This window comes from Lutra lutra, chromosome 4 (assembly GCF_902655055.1).
Source record: "Lutra lutra chromosome 4, mLutLut1.2, whole genome shotgun sequence".
NCBI classification, from domain to species: domain Eukaryota; kingdom Metazoa; phylum Chordata; class Mammalia; order Carnivora; family Mustelidae; genus Lutra; species Lutra lutra.
In genome coordinates this window covers 89,489,826-89,509,970 of record NC_062281.1, presented here as the reverse complement: position 1 = coordinate 89,509,970, position 20,145 = coordinate 89,489,826, and the positions used below count along the sequence as shown (strand labels likewise).

The 20,145-nt window shown below is 41.7% G+C and overlaps 1 pseudogene; it reads right to left on the bottom strand.

The window, feature by feature from the left end:
- Positions 1-437: 437 nt before the first annotated feature.
- On the bottom strand, positions 438-5,162 carry LOC125097323 (60S ribosomal protein L31-like; annotated as a pseudogene).
- Between the last annotated feature and the right edge of the window lie 14,983 nt (positions 5,163-20,145).

The window sequence follows — 20,145 nt, the reverse complement described above, 5'->3', positions numbered from 1 at the left end:
TCAAAATGATATGATAAGTGCTGTGTTTGAGGGAGAACAGGGTGCCTAGAAAACAAATGGAAGGAATATAAAACCTGAGGTTGGAAATTCAGGAAGGCTTCCTGGAGGAAGTGATGCTTAAGCAGATCTATCAGGGTTGAATAGGAGTTGGTCTGACGAAGAGTGGGAGAGAGAGAGTTCTAAGAGGATAGTATGTGCAAAGGCCTAGAGGAGGGCTAAAAGAAGTTGTTTGCCCCTTGAAAACAGAGTACAAACCGGGAAGTGGCAAAGGCTAATGTTGGAAAAGGAAGCAGGGGCCTGACGGTGAAGGGGTTATAAGCCACGTAAGGGGCTTAAAAAAAAAGCAGAAACCAAGGCAAGTAGAAGTAGTTTATTTGAAAGTGGGTTACAAGAAACACAATGAAAGAATGGGGAAGTAAGCAGAAGGGAAGAAAGTGTTAACCAGCAGGGTATGGCTCTGGACAGACAAAGCTCAGCGCCATGGAGTCACTGGAGAAGGTGGTGACATGCCTCTGAGTGGTCACACTGGTCCAGGAGGTGGGGCATTTATCCAGCACTGTCACCCCTCATTGGTTGGAGGTTGCACCTGGGAACCTTAGTTCCTTCCACTCTGGCCTGTCCCTGGCTCCTCAGAGTATGACTAATGGCAGGCTGAGAGACAGGACCTCTGGAAGCCATTGTGTGAACAGGAGCAGATATTCAGGGTGGGCAGTGGGGATGTGGCACAGCACTGACAGCGTCTCCCAGAAGTCCAAACATCGTCCAAGAACAAATGGGATCTACTGCAGGGTGTTTAACAATGCATTTTATTTATTTTATTTATTAATTTTTTATTTTTAAGATTTTATTTATGTATTTGACAGAGAAATCAGAAGCAGGCAGAGAGGCAAGCAGAGAGGGGGGGAAGCAGGCACCTTGTTGAGTAGAGAGGCAGATACAGGGCTTGATCCCGGGACCCTGAGATCATGACCTGAGCTGAAGGCAGAGGCTTAACTCACTGAGCCACACAGGCGCCCTATTAACAATGCATTTTAAAAAGCTCATCTTGGCTGAATGGAGAGGGTGGATTAGATGGGGCAAAACTGAAGTAGACAGATGAGTTCAGAGTTATTTTTATTTTAAAATTTTTAAAATTTTATTTATTTATTTGACAGAAAGAGATCACAAGTGAGGCAGATAGAGAGAGAGGGAGAATCGGGCTCTCCGCCGAGCAGAAAGCCTGATGCGGGGCCTGATCCGAGGACCCTGGGATCACGACCCAAGCTGAAGGCAGAGGCTTTAACCCACTGAGCCACCCAGCCACCCCTGAGTTATTTTCATTTTTATTTATATGACACAGAGAGAGGGAGCACAAGCAGGAGCAGTAGGCAGGGGGAGAAGCAGACTCCCCACCAGCCTCAATCCCAGGACCCCAGGATTATGACCTGAGCTGAAGACAGATGCTTAACCAACTGAGCCACCCAGTCTCCCCAGTTCAGAGTTATTTTAATAAAATTTACTTTCTGCTAGAATAAGTCTGAGTGAATTTTGTTTGAAACCAAGAACCCTGAAAAGGTCAGCTTTATAATTTGTGTGTGGGGAGGGGAGAAGAAAGAAGAGGGGAGATGATGAGCAGTATTTTTTTTTTTTAATAGATTTGACCATTTGGAGCATTTTTAGGTGAAACTGAGTGGCAAGTACAGAGATTTCCTGTGTGCCCCCACCTTGACACCCCCACATATGTGCTGCCTCCCCTGTTACCAGCACCCCCACCGGAGGGTCCATTTGTTACACGTGATGAATGTACACTTATGCATCTTTATCACCCAGGGTCCATAGAGTGCATTACAGTGGACTCTTGGTGTTGTGCATTCTATGGGTTTAGAGACACGTATAATGACTCATATCCACCATTCTAGTATCATAGAGAGTTGTTTCACTGTCATAAAAATCTCTTGTGCACTGCCTAGTTATTCATTCCTCCAAATTTCCCAAATCCTGGTGACTACTAATCTTTTTGCTGGCTCCATAGTTTTGCCTGTTCCAGATTGTCTTATAATTGGAATCATACATCACATAGCCTTTTCAGACTGTTTTTTTTTTTTCACTTACAAACATGCATTTAGGTTTTCCCTATGTCTTTTAATGGCTTGGCAGCTCATTTCTTTTTAGAGCTGAATAATATTCCGTTGTTTGAATGTACCACAGTTTATTTAGCCATTTATTAGCCATTATTTAGCCACACTGAAGGACATCTTGGTTGCTACTAAGTTTGGGAAATTATGAATAAAGCTGCTATTAACATGTGGACATAAGTTTTTTCAACTCCTCTGGGGAAATACCAAGGAGTATGACTGCTGGATTGTATGGCAAGAGTATGCTTAATTTTAGGGGTGCCTGGGTGGCTCTGTTGGTTGAGTGTCTGCCTTAGGCTCAGGTTATGATCCAGGGGTCCTAGGATCCAGCCTGAGTTGGACTCCCTGTTTAGCCAGAAGCTGCTCCCTGCTCAGCCTGCTTCTCCCTCTCTCACTCCCCCTGCTCTTGTGCTCTCTCTCTCTCTCTCCATCAAATAAATAAACAAAATCTTTATTAAAAAAATAATATGGGATGCTCTGGTGGCTCAGTCGGTTAAGTCTCTGCCTTGGGCTCAGGTCATGATCTCAGGGTCCTGGAATCGAGCCCCGCATTGGGCTATCTGCTCAGTAGTGAGCCTGCTTCTCTCCCACCCACGGCCTGCCTCTCAACCTACTTGAGATTCTGTCAAATAAATAAATAAGATCTTTAAAAAAAAAACCCAATGGGCTTAATTTTGTAAGAAGTCCCCAAACTGCCTTCCAAAGTGGCTGTAACATTTTTCATTCCCACCAGAAATGAATGAAGAGTTCCTGTTTCTTCATATCCTGTGTTCTGGATTTTGGCAATTCTAGTAGGTGTATAGTGCTATTTCATTATTTTATTTTGCATCTCCCTAATGATATGTGAGGTGGAGTATCTTTTCTTTTCTTTATTTCTTTTTTCTTCCCTCTTAAAGATCTATTTGTTTTCTTTAGAGAGAGAGAGAGAGAGCACGCAAGTGGCGGGGGGAGGCGCAGAGGGAGAGAATATTTCTTCAAGCAGAGTCTCCATGGAGTGCAGAGTCTGATGTGGGGCTCCATCCCAAGAACCGTGAAATCAGGACTTGAGCCAAAACCAAGAGTTGGCTGCCCAGCTGACTAAGCCCCCCAGGAACCCCTGGAGTGTATTTTCATAGGCTTATTTGCCATCTCTACACCTACTTTGGTGAGATAACTGTTAATGTCTTTAGCTCATTTTTGTAATGGCTTATTCATTTTCTTATTGTTGAGTTTTAAAAGTTCTTTGCATATTTTGGATAACAGTCCTTTTGTCAGGTATGTCTTTTGCAGGTATCTTTCCCCGTAGGTGGCTTGTCTTTTCCTTTCCTTTTCTTTTTTTTTTTTTTTTTAAGATTTTATTTATTTATTTGACAGACAGAATCACAAGTAGTCAGAGAGGCAGGCAGAGAGAGAGGAGGAAGCAGGCTCCCCAAGGAGCAGAGAGCCCGATGTGGGGCTCGATCCCAGGACCCTGGGATCATGACCTGAGCTGAAGGCAGAGGCTTTAACCCGCTGAGTCACCCAGGTGCCCCATCTTTTCCTTTTCTTGACTGTCTCTTCACCAAGCTGAAAATTTTAATTTTAGTAAAGTCTGGCTTATCAGTTTTTCCTTTCATGAATCATTCCTTTGGTGTTGTATCTAAAAAGTCACTGCTAAACTTAAGGTTCATGTAGATTTTCTCCTATGTTGTCTTCTAGGAATTTTATTGTTTTGCATTTTACATTTAGGTCTGTGATCCATTTTGAGTAGATTTTTGTGAAGGGTGTAGGGTCTGTGTCTAGCTTCATTTTTGTGCCGACAGATGTTCAGTTGTTGCAAATTGAGTGATTTTTCTTTGTCAACCTGCTGATTTGATGGATGACATTAACTGATTTTTGAATGTTGAATCAGCCTTGCATATGTGGGATAAATCTCACCTGGGCCTGGTAAACAATTCTTTTCACACATTGTTGGATTTGGTTTGTTAATGTATTGTTGAGGATTTTTGCATCTATGTTCATGACAGGTATTGATTGGTAGGTTTTTTGTTGTTGTTGTTTTTTGTAAACATTTGCTTTTGTCTGGTTTTGGTATTAGGGCAATACTGGCTTCAAGGAATGGGTTAGGAAGTATTTCTTTTGCTTCTATCTTCTGAAAGAGATTACATAGAACTGGAAAAATTTCTCCTTAAGTGCTTGGTAGAATTCACCAGTGAACCCATCTGGGGCTAGTGCTTTCTGTTTTGGAAGCTTATTAACTATTGATTCAATTTCACAAAGAGATACAGGCCTACTCGGATTGTCTATCTCTCTTCTTGCGTGAGTTTTGGCAGATTGTGTCTTTCAAGAAATAGTTCCATTTCATCTAGGTTATCAAATTTGTGGGCATAAAGTTCCTTGTAATAATCTTTTATTATCCTTTTGATGATTAGGAACTATAATGAGGTCCTTGTTTCTTTCTGATATTAGTAATCTGTATTACCTCTCCTTTTTATTTTATTGGTATTATCAAAGAACTAGCTTTTGGTTTCATTTGCTTTTTTGATTGATATACTGTTTTCAGTTTTATTGCTTTCTGCTCTAATTCATATTATTTCTTTTCTTCTGCCTACCTCAGATATGCTTTTCTTTTTGTTAATTTCCTAAAGTGAAAGCTTAGATGATTGATTTGATTTGATTATTTTTTTTTTAGTTTTTTCTAGTTTTATACATTTATTTGACAATCCTGGTTAGTTCTCATCCACATTAACTGTTGATTTTTGAAAGTGGAGCCAGGTACATAGGTAACCAATGATAGAGCTTGTTTGGTGCATCTTTATTCTCGTCCTTTTTCTGGACAACCACACATGGATACGATATGGAATATTTATTTAGCCCAGACAGTTTTGTTGAACCTGGTGCCAATGTGCACATCTGGAGTTTCCATCTCCTTCATGGAAAATTTCTAGATCTCTTTGAGTACCCAAGGGGCACGCTTCTTGAAACCCACTCCATGGATCAACCTGTGATGTTAATGGTTTGTTCCCTGGTCACTGTCTCATTGATGGCAGGATGGCTCTTCTTCTTGACACCTTTCCTTGTAGGAGCCATTCTGCCAAGCTTAGTTTGGAAAATTTAAGTGATTGATTTTAGATCTTTTGTCTTTTTAAATATATGCATTTAATGCCATGAATTTCCCTCTAAGCACTGTTTTCACTGCATCCCACAAATTTTAATAAGTTGTGTTTTTATTTTCATTTAGTTGATAATACTCTAAGATTCTGCTTCAGATTTCTTCTTTGACACGTGTGTTAGTTAAAAGTATATTGTTTAATCTCCAAGTATTTGGGGATTTTCCAGCTTTCGTAATGTTTTTGGTATCTAGTTTAATTCCACTGTGGTCTGAGAGTAGACAATATATGATTTCTATTCTTTTACATTTGTTAAGGTGTTCTTTATGGTCCAGAAGGTGGTCTATTTTGGTGAATGCTTCCTGTGGGCTTGAAAAGAATGTTTAATCTGCTGTTGTGGGATGATGTGGTCTATAGATATCAATTATATCCAGTTGATTGTTCGTGATGTTGAGTTCAACTATGTCCTTACCGATTTTCTTCCTGTTACATAATTCAATATATCATTACTTTTTATTAAAATAGATTTTATTTATTTATTATAAAAAGAAAGAGAGAAAGAGAGCACACAAGTACAAGAAGGGGGAGCAGCAGAATGAGAGGGAGAAGCAGACTCTCCACTGAGCAGGGAGTCCAATGCAGGGCTTGCTCCCAGGGTCCTGGGTTCATGACCTGATTTTTCAAATAAAGGCAGATATGTAACTGACTGAGCCATCCAGGTGCTCCACATTATTACTATTATTATTCTGAGCAATTTACTATCTGTTAGATCAACTAAGAATAAGAAAAAAAAAGTTTTAATTTAACCTTTATTTATTCCTTTTTCAGAAACTCTTCCTTTCTTGATGTAAATCCACATTTCTAACCTACATCCTTTTCTTTCTCTCTAAAGAACTTCTTTTTTTAAAAAATTTTATTTATTTTTTAAAAATTTTTTTCAGTGTTCCAGAATTCATTGTTTTTTTTTTTTTTTTTTTTTTAAAGATTTTATTTATTTATTTGACAGGAGATCACAAGCAGGCAGAGAGGCAGGCAGAGAGAGGAGGAAGCAGGCTCCCTGCTGAGCAGAGAGCCCTATGTGGGGCTCGATCCCAGGACTCTGAGATCATGACCTGAGCCGAAGGCAGCGGCTTAACCCACTGAGCCACCCAGGTGCCCCCAGAATTCATTGTTTATGTACCACACCCAGTGCTCCATGCTATACGTGCCTTCCATAAAACCCACCACCAGGCTCACCCAGCCTCCCACCCCCACCCCTCCCAAACCCTCAGGTTGTTTTTCAGAGTCCACAGTCTCTCATGGTTTGTCTCCCCCTCCAATTTCCCCCAACTTCCTTCTCCTCTCCAGCTCCCCATGTCTTCCATGTTATTCCTTATGCTCCACAATTAAGTGAAACCATATGATAATTAACTCTCTCTGCTTGACATTTCACTCAGCATAATCTCTTCTAGTCCTGTCCATGTTGATGCAAAAGTTGGGTATTCATCCTTTCTGATGGAGGCATAATACTCCATGGTGTATACGGACCACATCTTCCTTATCCATTCGTCCGTTGAAGGACACCTTGGTTCTTTCCACAGTTTGGCGACCGTGGCCATTGCTGCTATGAACATTGGGGTACAGATGGCCCTTCTTTTCACTACATCTCTATCTTTGGGGGAAATATCCAGTAGTGGAATTGCAGGGTCATAGGGAAGCTCTATTTTTAATTTCTTAAGGAATCTCCACACTGTTTTCCAAAGTGGCTGCACCAACTTGCATTCCCACCAACAGTGTAAGAGGGTTCCCCTTTCTCTACATCCTCTTCAACACATGGTGTTTACTGTCTTATTAATTTTGGCCATTCTAACTGGTATAAGGTGGTATCTCAATGTGGTTTTAGTTTGAATCTCCCTGACGGCTAATGATGATGAACATTTTTGCACATGTCTGTTAGCCATTTGTATGTCTTCTTTGGAGAAGTGTCTGTTTGTGTCTTCTGCCCATTTTTTGACATGATTATCTGTTTTTTGGGTGTTGAGTTTGAGGAGTTCTTTATAGATCCTGGATATCAGACCTTTGTCTGTATTGTCATTTGCGAAAATCTTCTCCCATTCTCTTGGTTGCTCTTTGTTTTGTTGACTGTTTCCTTTGCTGTGCAGAAGCTTTTCATCTTGATGAAATTACAAAAGTTTATTTTCGCTTTTGTTTCCTCTGCCTTTGGAGACATATCTTGAAAGAAGTTGCTGTGGCCAATGTTGAAGAGGTTACTGCGTATGTTCTCCTTTAGGATTCTGGTGGATTCCTGCCTCATGTTGAGGACTTTTATCCATTTTGAGTTTATCTTTGTGTATGGTGGAAGAGAATGTTTGAGTTTCATTCTTCTACACATAGCTGTCCAATTTTCCCAGCACCATTTATTGAAGAGACTGTCTTTTTTCCACTGTATATTTTTCCTGCTTTGTCGAAGATTATTTGACCATAGAGTTAAGGGTCCATATCTGGGCTCTCTACTATGTTCCACTGGTCTATGTGTCTGTTTTTTATGCCAGTACCATGCTGTCTTGGTGATCACAGCTTTGTAGTAAAGCTTGAAATCAGTCAACATGATGCCCTCAGTTTCATTTTTCTTTTTCAACATTTCCTTAGCAATTTGGGGTCTCTTCTGATTCCATACAAATTTTAGGATTGCTTGCTCTAGCTCTTTGAAAAGTGTCGGTGGAATTTGGATTGGAATGGCATTGAAAGTATAGATTGCTCTAGGCAGTATAGACATTTGAACAATGTTTATTCTTCCGATCCAAGAGCATGAAACGGTCTTCCATCTTTTTGTGTCTTCTTCAGTTTCTTTCATGAGTGTCAAAGAACTTCTTTTAACATTTCTGGCAAGACTGGTCTATTGGCAACAAATTTCCTCATTTTTTTTGTTTGAGAACTCTTTATTTCTCCTACACTTTTGAAGGATAATTTCACAGGGTACAGAATTCTAGGATGCTGGGTTTTTTTTTCTCTGAACACTTTAAATATTTCACTCCATTCTCTTCCTTGTTGCATGGTTTCTGAGGAGAATTTGAATGTAATTCTTATCCTCGAGCCCAGAGATTCTTTCCTTAGCTGTGTTGAAGCTACTACTAAGCCCATTAGAGGATTTTTCATTTCTGTTATTATAGGTTTTTTTTTTAAAGATTTTTAAATTATTTATTTGACAGAGAGAGAGAGATCACAAGTAGGCGGAGAGGCAGGCAGAGAGAGGGGGAAGCAAGCTCCCTGCCGAGCAGAGAGCCTGATGTAGGGCTCGATCCCAGGATCATGACCTGAGCCGAAGGCAGAGGCTTAACCCATTGAGCCACCCAGGTGCCCCTATTATAGGTTTTTTTGATCTCTAACATTTCTTTTGGGTTCTTAGAATTTTCATCTCTCTGCTTATACTGCCCATCTGTTCTTGTGTGCTGTCTGTTTTATCCACTGGAGCCCTTAGCATACTAATCACAGTTGCTTTAAATTCCCAGTCTGGTGTCCACTGACAGATGAATGGATAAATAAGATGTGGTACACACACACACACACACACACACACACACACACACGCAAATACTACTCAGCCATCAAAAATGAAATGTTGCCATTTGCAACAGTGTGGATGGAACTAAAGGGTATTATGCTAAGCAAAAAAGTCAATCAGAGAAAGACAGTTATCTTATGATCTCACTCATATGTGGAATTTAAGAAACAAAATAGAGGATCATAGGGGAAGGGATGGAAAAATAAAACAAGACAAAAATCAGAGAGGGAGACAAAACATAACAGACTCTTAATCACAGGAAACAAACTGAGAGTTGCTGGAGGGGAGATGCATGGGTGGATGGTGTAGCTGGGTGATGGGCATTAAGGAGGGCTTGTGATATAATGAGCATTGGGTATTATATAAAACTGATGAATCACTGAACTCAACCTCTGAAACCAATAATATATTATATGTTAATTAATTGATTTTAAATTAAAAAAGAATAAATTAAAAAAAAATAAATTCCTGGTCTGGTAATGCTAACATCCCTGTTTTGTCTGAATCTGGTTCTTTTTTTTTTTTAATAAATAATTTTTTTAAAGGATTTTATTTATTTATTTGACAGACAGAGATCACAAGTAGACAGAGAGGCAGGCAGACACAGAGGGGGAAGCAGACTCCCTGCTGAGCAGAGAACCAGATGGGGGGCTCCACCCCAGGACCCTGGGATCATGACCTAAGCTGAAGGCAGAGGCTTTAACCCAGGCGCGCTTGTCTGAATCTGGTCTAATGCTTGCTCTGTTTCTTTCTTTTTTTTTTTTTTTTTTTGCCTTTTTTTCTTTTTAAGATTTTATTTATTTTTTGGGATAGAGTGAGCACGAGCTGGGAGACAGAGGGAGAGGGGGAAGCAGGCTCCCCACTGAGCAGGGAGCCAGCCATGAGGCTCAACTCCAGGACCCTGGAATCATGACCTGAACCGAAGGCAGTTGCTTAACTGATTGAGTCACCCAAGCACCCCTCTTTTGCCTTTTAGTATGTCTTTTAATTTCTTCTTGGTAGCCAGGCATGATGTACTGGGTCAAAGGGACTGCTGCAAACAGGTCTTTAATAACACAGTGGTAAGGTGTGAGGTGAGGAGGAGTGTTTTGTGGGCCTGCAATTAGTCTCAGTGAACCTATGCCTTTAGACTATGAACTTCCTGTAGGTTCTCAATCCCCCCACCCCCTCACAGGGGGCAGAATGCCTAGAGTGGGCTGGAGTTGGGTATTTCCTCTTTCTTTCTGGCAGAGGTTAGGCTCTGGTTAACAGATTCTCCCGAGGGCAGATCTCGTTAAGAGGAATAGAATGCTTGGAGTATTTCAGAATGATTCCCCTTCTCTTCCCTGTGTGGAAACATGTGGGGATTTTTCTCTAATATTCACTGAGAGAACCTGATAGAGTTCAGGAGATAAAACTTTCAGGAGTGTGAGAGGCTCCCAGGGACTGAATCTCCCTGAACCTTTTCTCTCTCAGACTCACCTGCGCTGAGGCTCCGACACTCGGTACATTTCATGTTTCCCTACCTTGACATTCATGAGGTTTCTGGTCCAGTTGTGTATCCTCCTGTTGATCTCTCCATTTGCGGGGGCAGCAGTTTGCCTGTGACCTCACTTCTCTGGTGATACGGATATTAAGAAGGGTGGTTGGTTTTTAGTTTGTTCAGTTTTTCACTTGTTGGGATGAAGTGGTGACTTACAAGCTAGACCAGAAACCCAGGATGTAGTTTTTATGCTGAGTTCAAGAGGCTTGTGGAATATCCCGGTGGAGGTGTTACTCTACTAACGATGCCTGAATGGGGGGTGGTGGTGGTAAATGAGATTACCCAGGGACAGAGTTAAAGTAGGAAGAGAAGAAAGAGGCAATGTCCTTGAGAAAGACCAACATTTAAGGAAGAAAAAAGAAATGCTAACAAGGCAGAATAAGAATGAACCTGAGAGGCAGGAGGAAAATCAGAAGAATGAGACCCGTGGAACCTAAGGAAATTTCGTTTTAAAGATTTATTTCTTTATTTTGAAAGACAGAGGGAGAAAGAGCGTGAGTGAGCACACGGGGATGGGCAGAGGAAAAGGGAGAGAGAGAATCCCAAGCAGGTTCCCCCACTGAACACAGAGCCCTACATGGGGCTTATTCCCAGGACCCAGGTACCCCGAAAGAAAAGTTTTAAAAGAGGGAATAGCTAACAATAGTAAATGCTTCTGAAAGGTCAGATAAATTAAGGGTTAAAGATTGTCTCTTGGAGGGAGATTTTTGGGGTTTGGATGAAAGCATTTTGAGTGGTGTGGTATGGCCTTATATGGGTTAGAAAGAACTGAGAAGGAAAAGGTGAGGAAATGGAGAGAGCAAGTGAGATTAATTTTTTTTCAAGAAATTTTTCAAGAAATTTTCAAGAAATTGAGATGTGAGGGAGTGCTTTTTCTTCTAGCAGGAGATATTTAGGCATATATATATGTTGATGGGAATGAATGCAATGAGCTGGAAAGAGTGATGGAAAGAAGATACAGAGGAGGGTAGGTAGCTGCTGGAGGGAAATCTCTTAGAAGGCAGGGAGGAGGTGAGAACCAGAGCACAGGAGGAGGGATTAACCTTAGAGGGCAAGAGAGATGTCTAATCCATTTTGACAAGAAAAAAGCAGGAAAGAATGCTGTAGGTTGTATATTATGTCTTTTAATCTTTACAAAACTCTCTGGGGCTAGATGTCATTTTCCCCAATTTTCAAGTGATGTAACAGAAGCCCGGAAAAGTCAGGTAATCTGTCCAGAGTCACAGCGGAGAACCTAGGTCTTCCCACCCCAAGGTTGCTTTGAATCGCAACTGTGATATTCATTCGCCTCTGATATTTTAAAAGCTTAAGTGCCCCATAGGAAATGCCCTGAAAATGACTGAAATCTAGTTGTGTCCTTGTTTCATGACTTGATAACCCAGGATGCGAAGAGTTTTACTGCCGCAAACATGCAGTGCCATTTGGTAGAGCCCTAGCCAGAAAGGCAGTCTTTAATTAATGTTTGACCAACTCCATACCAAAGGTCTGACTTTTCTTCCTGAATAAGACTTCGCTAGAATAAACAACCTTGCTCTGGCTCTTTGTGTGGCTGAGAAGCCCTAACATGTGTATCTTGTATAACTTATTCATTCTTCCCAACAATTACCACCATGTGGGTACAATTTGTCTGTGTTGTAGATGAGGGAACTGAGGCTCAGAGAGGTCAGGTAGCTTGCCCGAGGCCACAGAGTAGATGGCAAAGGAAGAATCTGAACCCAAGTCTTTCTGACTCCAAAGCTCTTGCTCTTTCAACAAAGCATTGCTATATGTAGCTTGAGGAGTCGGAGTAGGGAAAGACCTTCTGGTTGGGGATGAATTATAAGTGCCAACCATATACCAAGTATTGTTCCAGGTCTTGTAGGTGCAATAAATTAATCCCAGGGCAATCTGTGAGATAGGTTCTATTATTTTCTCCATTTTACATAGGAGTAACTGAGGCACGGAGCGGCACAAACTTATTCAAAGTCACACAGCCTTTAAGTAGCAAAGTCAGGATTAGAACCCAGAAAGTCTGGCTCCTGATTTTGGGCTATTGCCTCCCAGAAAGGGACTATTGCTCTTTAATGAGGAGAATAACTAGACTGGGTTCTCAAAGCTGACTTTCTGACTTCTTCCCTGTTTACCCAGTTTAGTTATTTGACTAGAGGCATAGACTTTGGAGTCTGACCTGGATGTGACTCACAGCTCTACCACTTAAAGTTGTATGACCTTGGGGCGCCTGGGTGGCTCAGTGGGTTAAAGCCTCTGCCTTCGGATCAGGTCATGATCTCAGGGTCCTGGGATCGAGCCCCACATCAGGCTTTCTGCTCAGTGTGGAGCCTGCTTCCCTTCCTCTCTCTCTGCCTGCCTCTCTGCCTACTTGTGATCTCTGTCAAATAAATAAATTCAATCTTAAAAAAAAAAAAAAAGCTGTATGACCTTGGACAAATTATTTTCCTTCTCTACCCATTCAGTTTATTTGTGTATAATGCAGGGACACTGTAAATACATAACTCAAAGAGTCTCTGTGAGGATTAAATGAGACAAAGCCTGTAAAATGAGACAAAGCTTGGCAAGAAATGTGCCCTGGTGGCTCAGTCGGTTAAGCATCTGTCTTCAGCCTGGGTCATGATCCCAGGGTCCTAGAATCAAGCCACACATCCAGCTCCCTGCTCAGTGGGGACTCTGCTTCTCCCTCTCCTTCTCCATCTCTGTGTTCTCTCTCTCGCTCTCTCAAATAAATAAATAAATAAATCTTAAAAACAAAATAAAAAATGAGCTCGGCAGGAACACAGCACAATAGACAATGGGTAATAGATGTTACCGATTCTTATCAATACATCGTGAAGTTGACAATAACCAGTAGGATTTGAGCATAGGTTTACTTGACTCCAGAGCCCCCACTTCCCCTACTGCACCAGTTACCTCCAAGCGTCCCCATCCTGGTGCTCAGCAGACCCCTCTTGTAGACTTCCCTGATGTCAGTGGATCTGTTAGTGTCCACTCAGGTGGCTCCTTTGACCCTCCCTCTGCCTGACCCACTGTAATAGCAGTTAGTGCTGAGAAGCTAGAAGCGACCAGACTGGGATTCGGAGGCCAGAGAAGTGGGGATAAGAAGCCAGTGCCAGGGGAGGTCACACGCCTGACTTGCAGTGTTGCTGGCAGCTCCCAGCGGGAATGTGCAAAGACTACGGGATAATGTCATGGCCAAGTTAGGGTCTGACTTAGACAAATCCTTGTATAGAATGATTCATTACAGGTGGTCTTCTTTTGGAAGTCTGCCATTCTGGCCCCCAGCCCTAGGCGTTAGATTTTGATGATCTTGCATAGATTTTGAAGGTGCTTCTAATACTTCTATTTTCTATCCATTTTTAAAAAGATTTTTAATGTATTCGTTTGACAGAGAGAGACACAGCGAGAGAGGAAACGCAAGCAGGGTGAGTGGGAGAGGGAGAAACAGGCTTCCCGCAGAGGAGGGAGCCCGATGCGGGGCTCGATCCCAGGACCCTGGGATCATGACCTGAGCCGAAGGCAGACACTCAATGACTGAGACACTCAAGCACCCCTATTTTCCATCCATTTTTAATCAGTCGTTGAGTCCTATTACATTTTTAAGAAACTGTTTTTGTGTCGTGGCCCCTCATTTTGATACCTGAGAATGCCCGTGGGGAGTGCTGTTCTCTAGAAGGCTGCAGTAGTGTAAAAGGTTCTAGATTTCCCAGGGTGGTCTGAGAAAGCATAGGTTAGGAAGATTCTGTGTGAAGGAGAGAAGTCAGGGTTGTCACAGGTAAACTGTGGGTGTGCTTCAGGTCCTAAGGTGAAATAGGGCCATAAATAAGAGTGTGATCAGATGCCGGCAGGATGGGGGCTGCTACGAGAGTCAGCCCCAAAGGCAGGGTAAATGGTGGGAGTCCAAGAGCGGGAGTATGAGGAGGATGCTGGGCACTTGCCACATGGGGCTGTTTGTGTGGCATGGGATGAGCCCCATTGCTTAAAGCAAGCTTCTCAACTGGGTCCCTCACAGTGCAGCTTGCTGTGGAGGAAAGTGAACACGTGTACGTGTGTGTGCATGTTGGGGGCGTGGGGTATGTCCAAAAAATGCCGCTAAAAACAATACCCTGTAGGAGAGAATTTTCTTTGAGGTCTTCTATTCTGTACTGAAGATCTGATTGTTTTCATAGAAAACTGTTTGAGAGGACAGCACCAAGTAAAGTGGGTGTTCCTACTTATGCTCTAACCTGTAGGCTCTGTCACTGCTCCTCACCTTACCCCCTAAAAGCCACAGTGGGGGAAGCGCAGGATCAGCGACCTGGGGCTGGGGTATTTTGCTCCACCCTATGCTTACCTTCCTACCTCCTGTACTCTTACTTGGCTTATTACAACATGCAGTTAAAATCTTAGAAAAAAACTACATTGTGATGTAATTATTGAAACAATACATATTAATTAAAGACAGAATAGTTCTTAAAAAGCAAGAAAGTATTGAAACAATACATATTAAAGATAGGATAGTTATTAAAAAGCAATGACTTATTATTATTATTTTTAAAGATTTTATTTATTTATTTGAGAGAGAGAGAGAAAGAGAGAGAGCATGAGAGGAGAGAGGTCAGAGGGAGAAACAGACCCCACAGAGCAGGGAGCCCAATGTGGGACTTGATCCCAGGACTCCAGGATCATGACCTGAGCTGAAGGCAGTTGCCCAACCAACCGAGCCACCCAGGTGTCCCTGAATTATTTTTTATTTTATTATTATTATTTTTTTATTTTTTAAAGTAAAACTTTATTAAATCTTTTGTACATGGATTCATTTTGTATATGAATTCAGATCCTAATGATATGAAAGGAGACACCTAAATATTCTCCTTCCCACTTCCTGCTCCCCTCACCCAACCCTGCCCCTCCATCCTGTTTTTTTTCCTGGGAAGCATCTGGTTTTATCAGTTTCTTATATATTTAAGTGATTATGGGGAGGTATTCTCCACTATCACTACCCCCCACATGGTGGTTTAATGGACATACTTACAGAGAGACAGATGCACGTTCTCCTGTACTTTAGTTTTTGCTCTAACATTATGTCTCCTGATCATTACAGATCAGCGTATTGAGATCAGCTGTTTTTCATGACTGCCCAGTGAGCAGCAGGCTTTTTTTTTTTTTTTTTTAAAGATTTTTATTTATTTATTTGAGAGATAGAGAGAAAGCACAAGCAGGGGGAGCTGCAGGAAGAAGAGGGAGAAGCAGGCTTCCTGCGGAACAGAGAGCCCCATGTGGGCCTTGATCCCAGGATCCTGAGATCATGACCTTCGCTGAAGGCAGACGCTTAACCAACTGAGACACCCACGTGCCCCTGAGTAGCAGACTCCTAATTGGCAGGCTTCTTTCTAGTGTCTCCCACGTCTGTCATTTGTGTCACATTAATTATGCTGAAAAATCACTTCCTTGCTCAAACCTATATGCTTTCCCCCCTCCCAGGTATGATGTGGTCCTCCCTCTTCCCCACGTTCCAGCATCTGACAGCACACCCATCCCAGCCAGGCCCGGCCTTTCTCTGCTCATTCTTGCCTTTTCCGTGTTTTCTGTTCCTCTCTGCTCTTCCCACACTGCCCTGCCCAAAGTGGATCTTCCCCTCCGTTCTTTTCTACCAACTCCTCTCTCCACAAAACTGTAATCTCTCAGCAATGGTGGTGGCATCCACCATTCAGCACTCAGGCTTCGTCTTTGCCTTACCTGCTGTCACCTACGTGTTGTTGATATGCGCAGCTCTTGCCCTGCAGACTCCGCGCAGGCCAGTGATCACATTTTCTGTGTCGTTCGCTACTCCTGTGCTGCTTGCAGTCACATTGTTGAATGGAAATTTCATTACAGGAAATCACCTGTAAAGTGGAAATGTTGGGGTCTGGAAGCAAATGGTCAAGAAAGAATTCTTGAGGCATCTTCAGTACAAAAAGGTGATTTTATTGAAACACAGGGACAGGACCCACGAGCAGAAAGAGCTGCACTGGGCTCGTGAGGAGCAGCTGATTGTATATTCTGAGGTGGGAGGGATTAGGGATAGTGAAAGTCTCTAAGGAATTTGGAAGCAAGGTTTCCAGGACCTTGAGGGGCTAGCTGCTGTTAGGACGAAGTCATTTACTGCTGTCTAGTAAAACCTTAGTTATGGGACCCTATAGATGTGTATCGGTGGGCTGTATGCTTAGGGGATGACAGATAACATATATCTTGGGTAGGGGGTGGGTAGAGATAAAGGAAGTTTCCAAAGAGATTTTATGTGTTAAAGGAGACTTACAGGATCTTGGAGGTCAGGCTAATGTCAAGCTAAGGTTGTCTTTTACTTCTAGCAAAGTATTAACATCGAGGCCGTTGAGTTTCTAGAGGAAGGTCACTCTGTCTCAAGTACTTGTCAATAGACTGTCAGTTATAAGAAAGTTCAATTTTTTTTTCCTTTTGCCTTTGTTCATCACATTGTTATTTATCTCATAGGTTGTAAAATTTGAAAGAAAGCCAAGAAACCTTTTGTGTGTTGACTCACCCAGAATGGGCGTAGGGTAGAACAGAGTCCTCTACAGAGACCAATGCTGAATCCTCCTCCTCCTCCTTCTAGAAAAACAGGCTTGAGGCTAAGTGCTGTTACTGCTCCAGAGCCTTGATGGATGTGCCTGAAGAGGTTGGTGGGAACAGGTTGAACCTTTGCAGGAAGAAGCCGAAATGCAGGGGCTGCTCATTGATTAGCTGCTTGGGTAACATGGTAGGATTTTTGCATTATGCACTACAAATTCTGTGGTCCAGAGAGCTAACTGAAATGATTCTTCCTCCTCTGGTCAATCTTATTGGAAAAATTATATAACGTCATTAAAGAAAACATTAATGATATCACCGTTTTTACTTTTATATAACTGCTTCCAGACTTTGCCCACTTTCATGCAGTAAAAAATATACAGGGTAGCTTCAGTCAGAGTGAATATATCATTTTGCAGGTAAGTGGGAATCTCGGTAGGACATGAGGATTAGTGTTCCGCGGGGGCATCTTCCTCGTCCAGACCCTGTGGCCCTGTCATCTTGATTTTCTCCCTCTCTTCATTTTGGGTTGACTTGCCAGAGATCAGTGTTTTTCTTTCTTCCCTGTTCTCAGTGCTTCTTAGAAAGATAGATATAAAATAAAATAAAATAAAATAAAATAGATTTATCTTTTGTATGCTGGAATGTGATTGGGATGTGAGTGCTGGAGGAAAGTGAGAAGCACATTCACAAGAATTTATTTATTTGTTTGTTTATTTGTTTATTTATGGTTATTTATTTATTTGACAGAGAGAGAGAGAAGGAGAGAGAGCACAAATGGGGGGGAGGGCAGAGGGAGAGGGAGAAGGAGGATGTCTGCTGAACTGGGCACTCGATGTGGGGCTCGATCCCAGGACCCTGAGATCATGACCTGAGCCAAAGCCAGACACATAATTGACTGAGCCACCCAACGCCCCTACAGGAACATATTTATTGTCGATCACCCCCTATTAGATAATAGGGTCTGGCTCCTATAGGAGCAGAGATAAGCCAGACCCTAGATTTGTAGTGTTTTTAATCCAATGACCTCCCCTATCAACGCTCACACATCATTTACTATTTCCCAGTTGTCATTCATTTATCACCTACCTTTCATGTCTCACACCTTCATGTCTTTTCTCACATGAATACACTCCATTCTAACCTTCCCGGGACTCTGTGTCCTGGACATTCCTCCATACCCTCATTACTACGTCCAGGAAGGCCGCAGGGAAGAGTGGCTAAAACCATAGATGGTTTAGGTTCAAATTCTGCCTCCACCACTTATTAGCTCCATACCTTGGTCAAATCACCTGCAAAGTGGAAACCAACAGTACCTACCTCACTTGTTGTTGGGAGGAGCAAATGAATTAATATTTGTAAGGCACTAGAACATAGTAAAAGCTCAATTAATATTAGCTATATTAATTATATAGCTATATTATATAATTATATAATTATTAGCTATATTAATATTACCTGAATGTCCTCTAATCTTTAAAGACTAGATTATCCTGTAATCTTTTCTGCCTAGTCTTGCCCCACCCACAATGATCACTCACTCTTTTGATGGTGTAATATATTTGATACTTAATTTATGCAAATAGCACCTTGAGACAACTGCAGAATAGGAAGAAAGAAACACAGCCTCTAAATTCACATCTTGATATTGCCACTTACTATGGGGCTTTGGGATAGTTACTGGAGTCTTGGTTTTGCCATCTGTAAAATGGGTGTTATAAAACCTTAACAAGGTTATTGTAAGGGCTAAATAAGATAGTTCTTAAGAGGTATCTCATACAGATCTTCATAGATCCTCAATAAATACACACATTCTTTTAAAAAACAGTAGAATTTTGTTTTCCAGATTCTAAAAGTAGAATCGTGGTAGAAAATTTAGATGACATAGCAGTGTATAGAAAGGACATTAAAATAATCTCATCAACTTCTTTCTGGAGACAACAGTTTCCCCAGCCAGTAACTCCTACCTTAGAAACTAAAACACAGCTGGATGTATATCCTTTAGTCTTTTGTGCATGTGCAGACACACATATTTTAAAAAGAAAGGAATCCCAGGGTGCCTGTGTGGCTTAGTTGGTTGAGTGTCTGCCTTTAGCTCAGGTCATGATCCTGTGGTCCTGGGATCAAGCCCCACTTCAGGTTCTTTGCTCAGTGAGAGCCTGCTTCTCCCTCTCCTTCTGCCCGCTGCTCCCCCTGCTTGTGCACTCTCTTTCTGTCAAAAAACTAAAATATTAAAATATATATATATATATATGTTTATATATTATTATTTCAAAAAGTATTTATTTATTTGTCAGAGAGAGAGAGAGAGCTCATGAGCGGGGAGAGTGGTAGGCAGGGGGAGAAGCAAGGACTTGATCCCAGAGTCCTGGGATCATAATCCGAGCCAAAGGCAGACGCCTAACTGCCTGAGGCACCCAGGTGTCCCTATATTTAATTTATTTAATCCTATTGTTGGACCTTAAAGTTGTATTCAGGTTTTAGCTACTCTTTTTTTTGTTTGTTTGTTTAAAGATTTTATTTATTTGACACAGAGAGACACAATGAGAGAGGGAACACAAGCTGGGGAGTGGGAGAAGGAGAAGCAGGCTTCCTGCTGAGTAGGGAGCCCAATATGGGGCTTGATCCCAGGGAACTGAAGGGAGATGCTAAACGACTGAGCCACCCAGGCGCCCCCAGGTTTTAGCTACTCTAAAAATGGATGCATCAAATAAATATCTTTGTATACGAATCTTTGTAATGATCTTTTGTTGCTTTGTTAGGATAAATTCTCCCAGGATAGAGACGTTAGGTCAAGAACAACGCGTTGAAGGGTGCTGGTGCACACTGCCAACTTTGCCTCCCCCAAAGGCTGTAGAAATTACTTTCATATTAACAGTGACCAAGAGTGCCCATCATAACTCACTCTTGCCAATGTTCTGTTGTGTTGTTATTTAATTTTTTTGTCTGCTTTGTATATTATCTTTCAACCAGATTCCAATCTTGAGCAGGTGCTGTGGACATCTGCCTCTTTACATCCACCACAGAACTTTGCTCAGCGTCATTCCCATAGATAGCCTTTGTAAATAATTGCTAGATGAATGAATTCCTCTTCACAACTATCCCTTTGAGGTTAAGAGCTGGAGAAGGCACCTGAACAATCACTCTCAAGTGGTCAGATTGAGAAAGAGGTTTATATACTTGCCCTTGTTCTCCCATGGAGATGATTCAGAATAGAAAATAGGAAATATTTTTAGATATTTTATTTAAATATCAAAATATTAATTTATTAAATTTTAAATATTAAAACATTTGAATAGAAAAATATTAAATCACTTAATATTTAAAAAATATTAAATCATTTCATTGCTGCCATCCATTCTT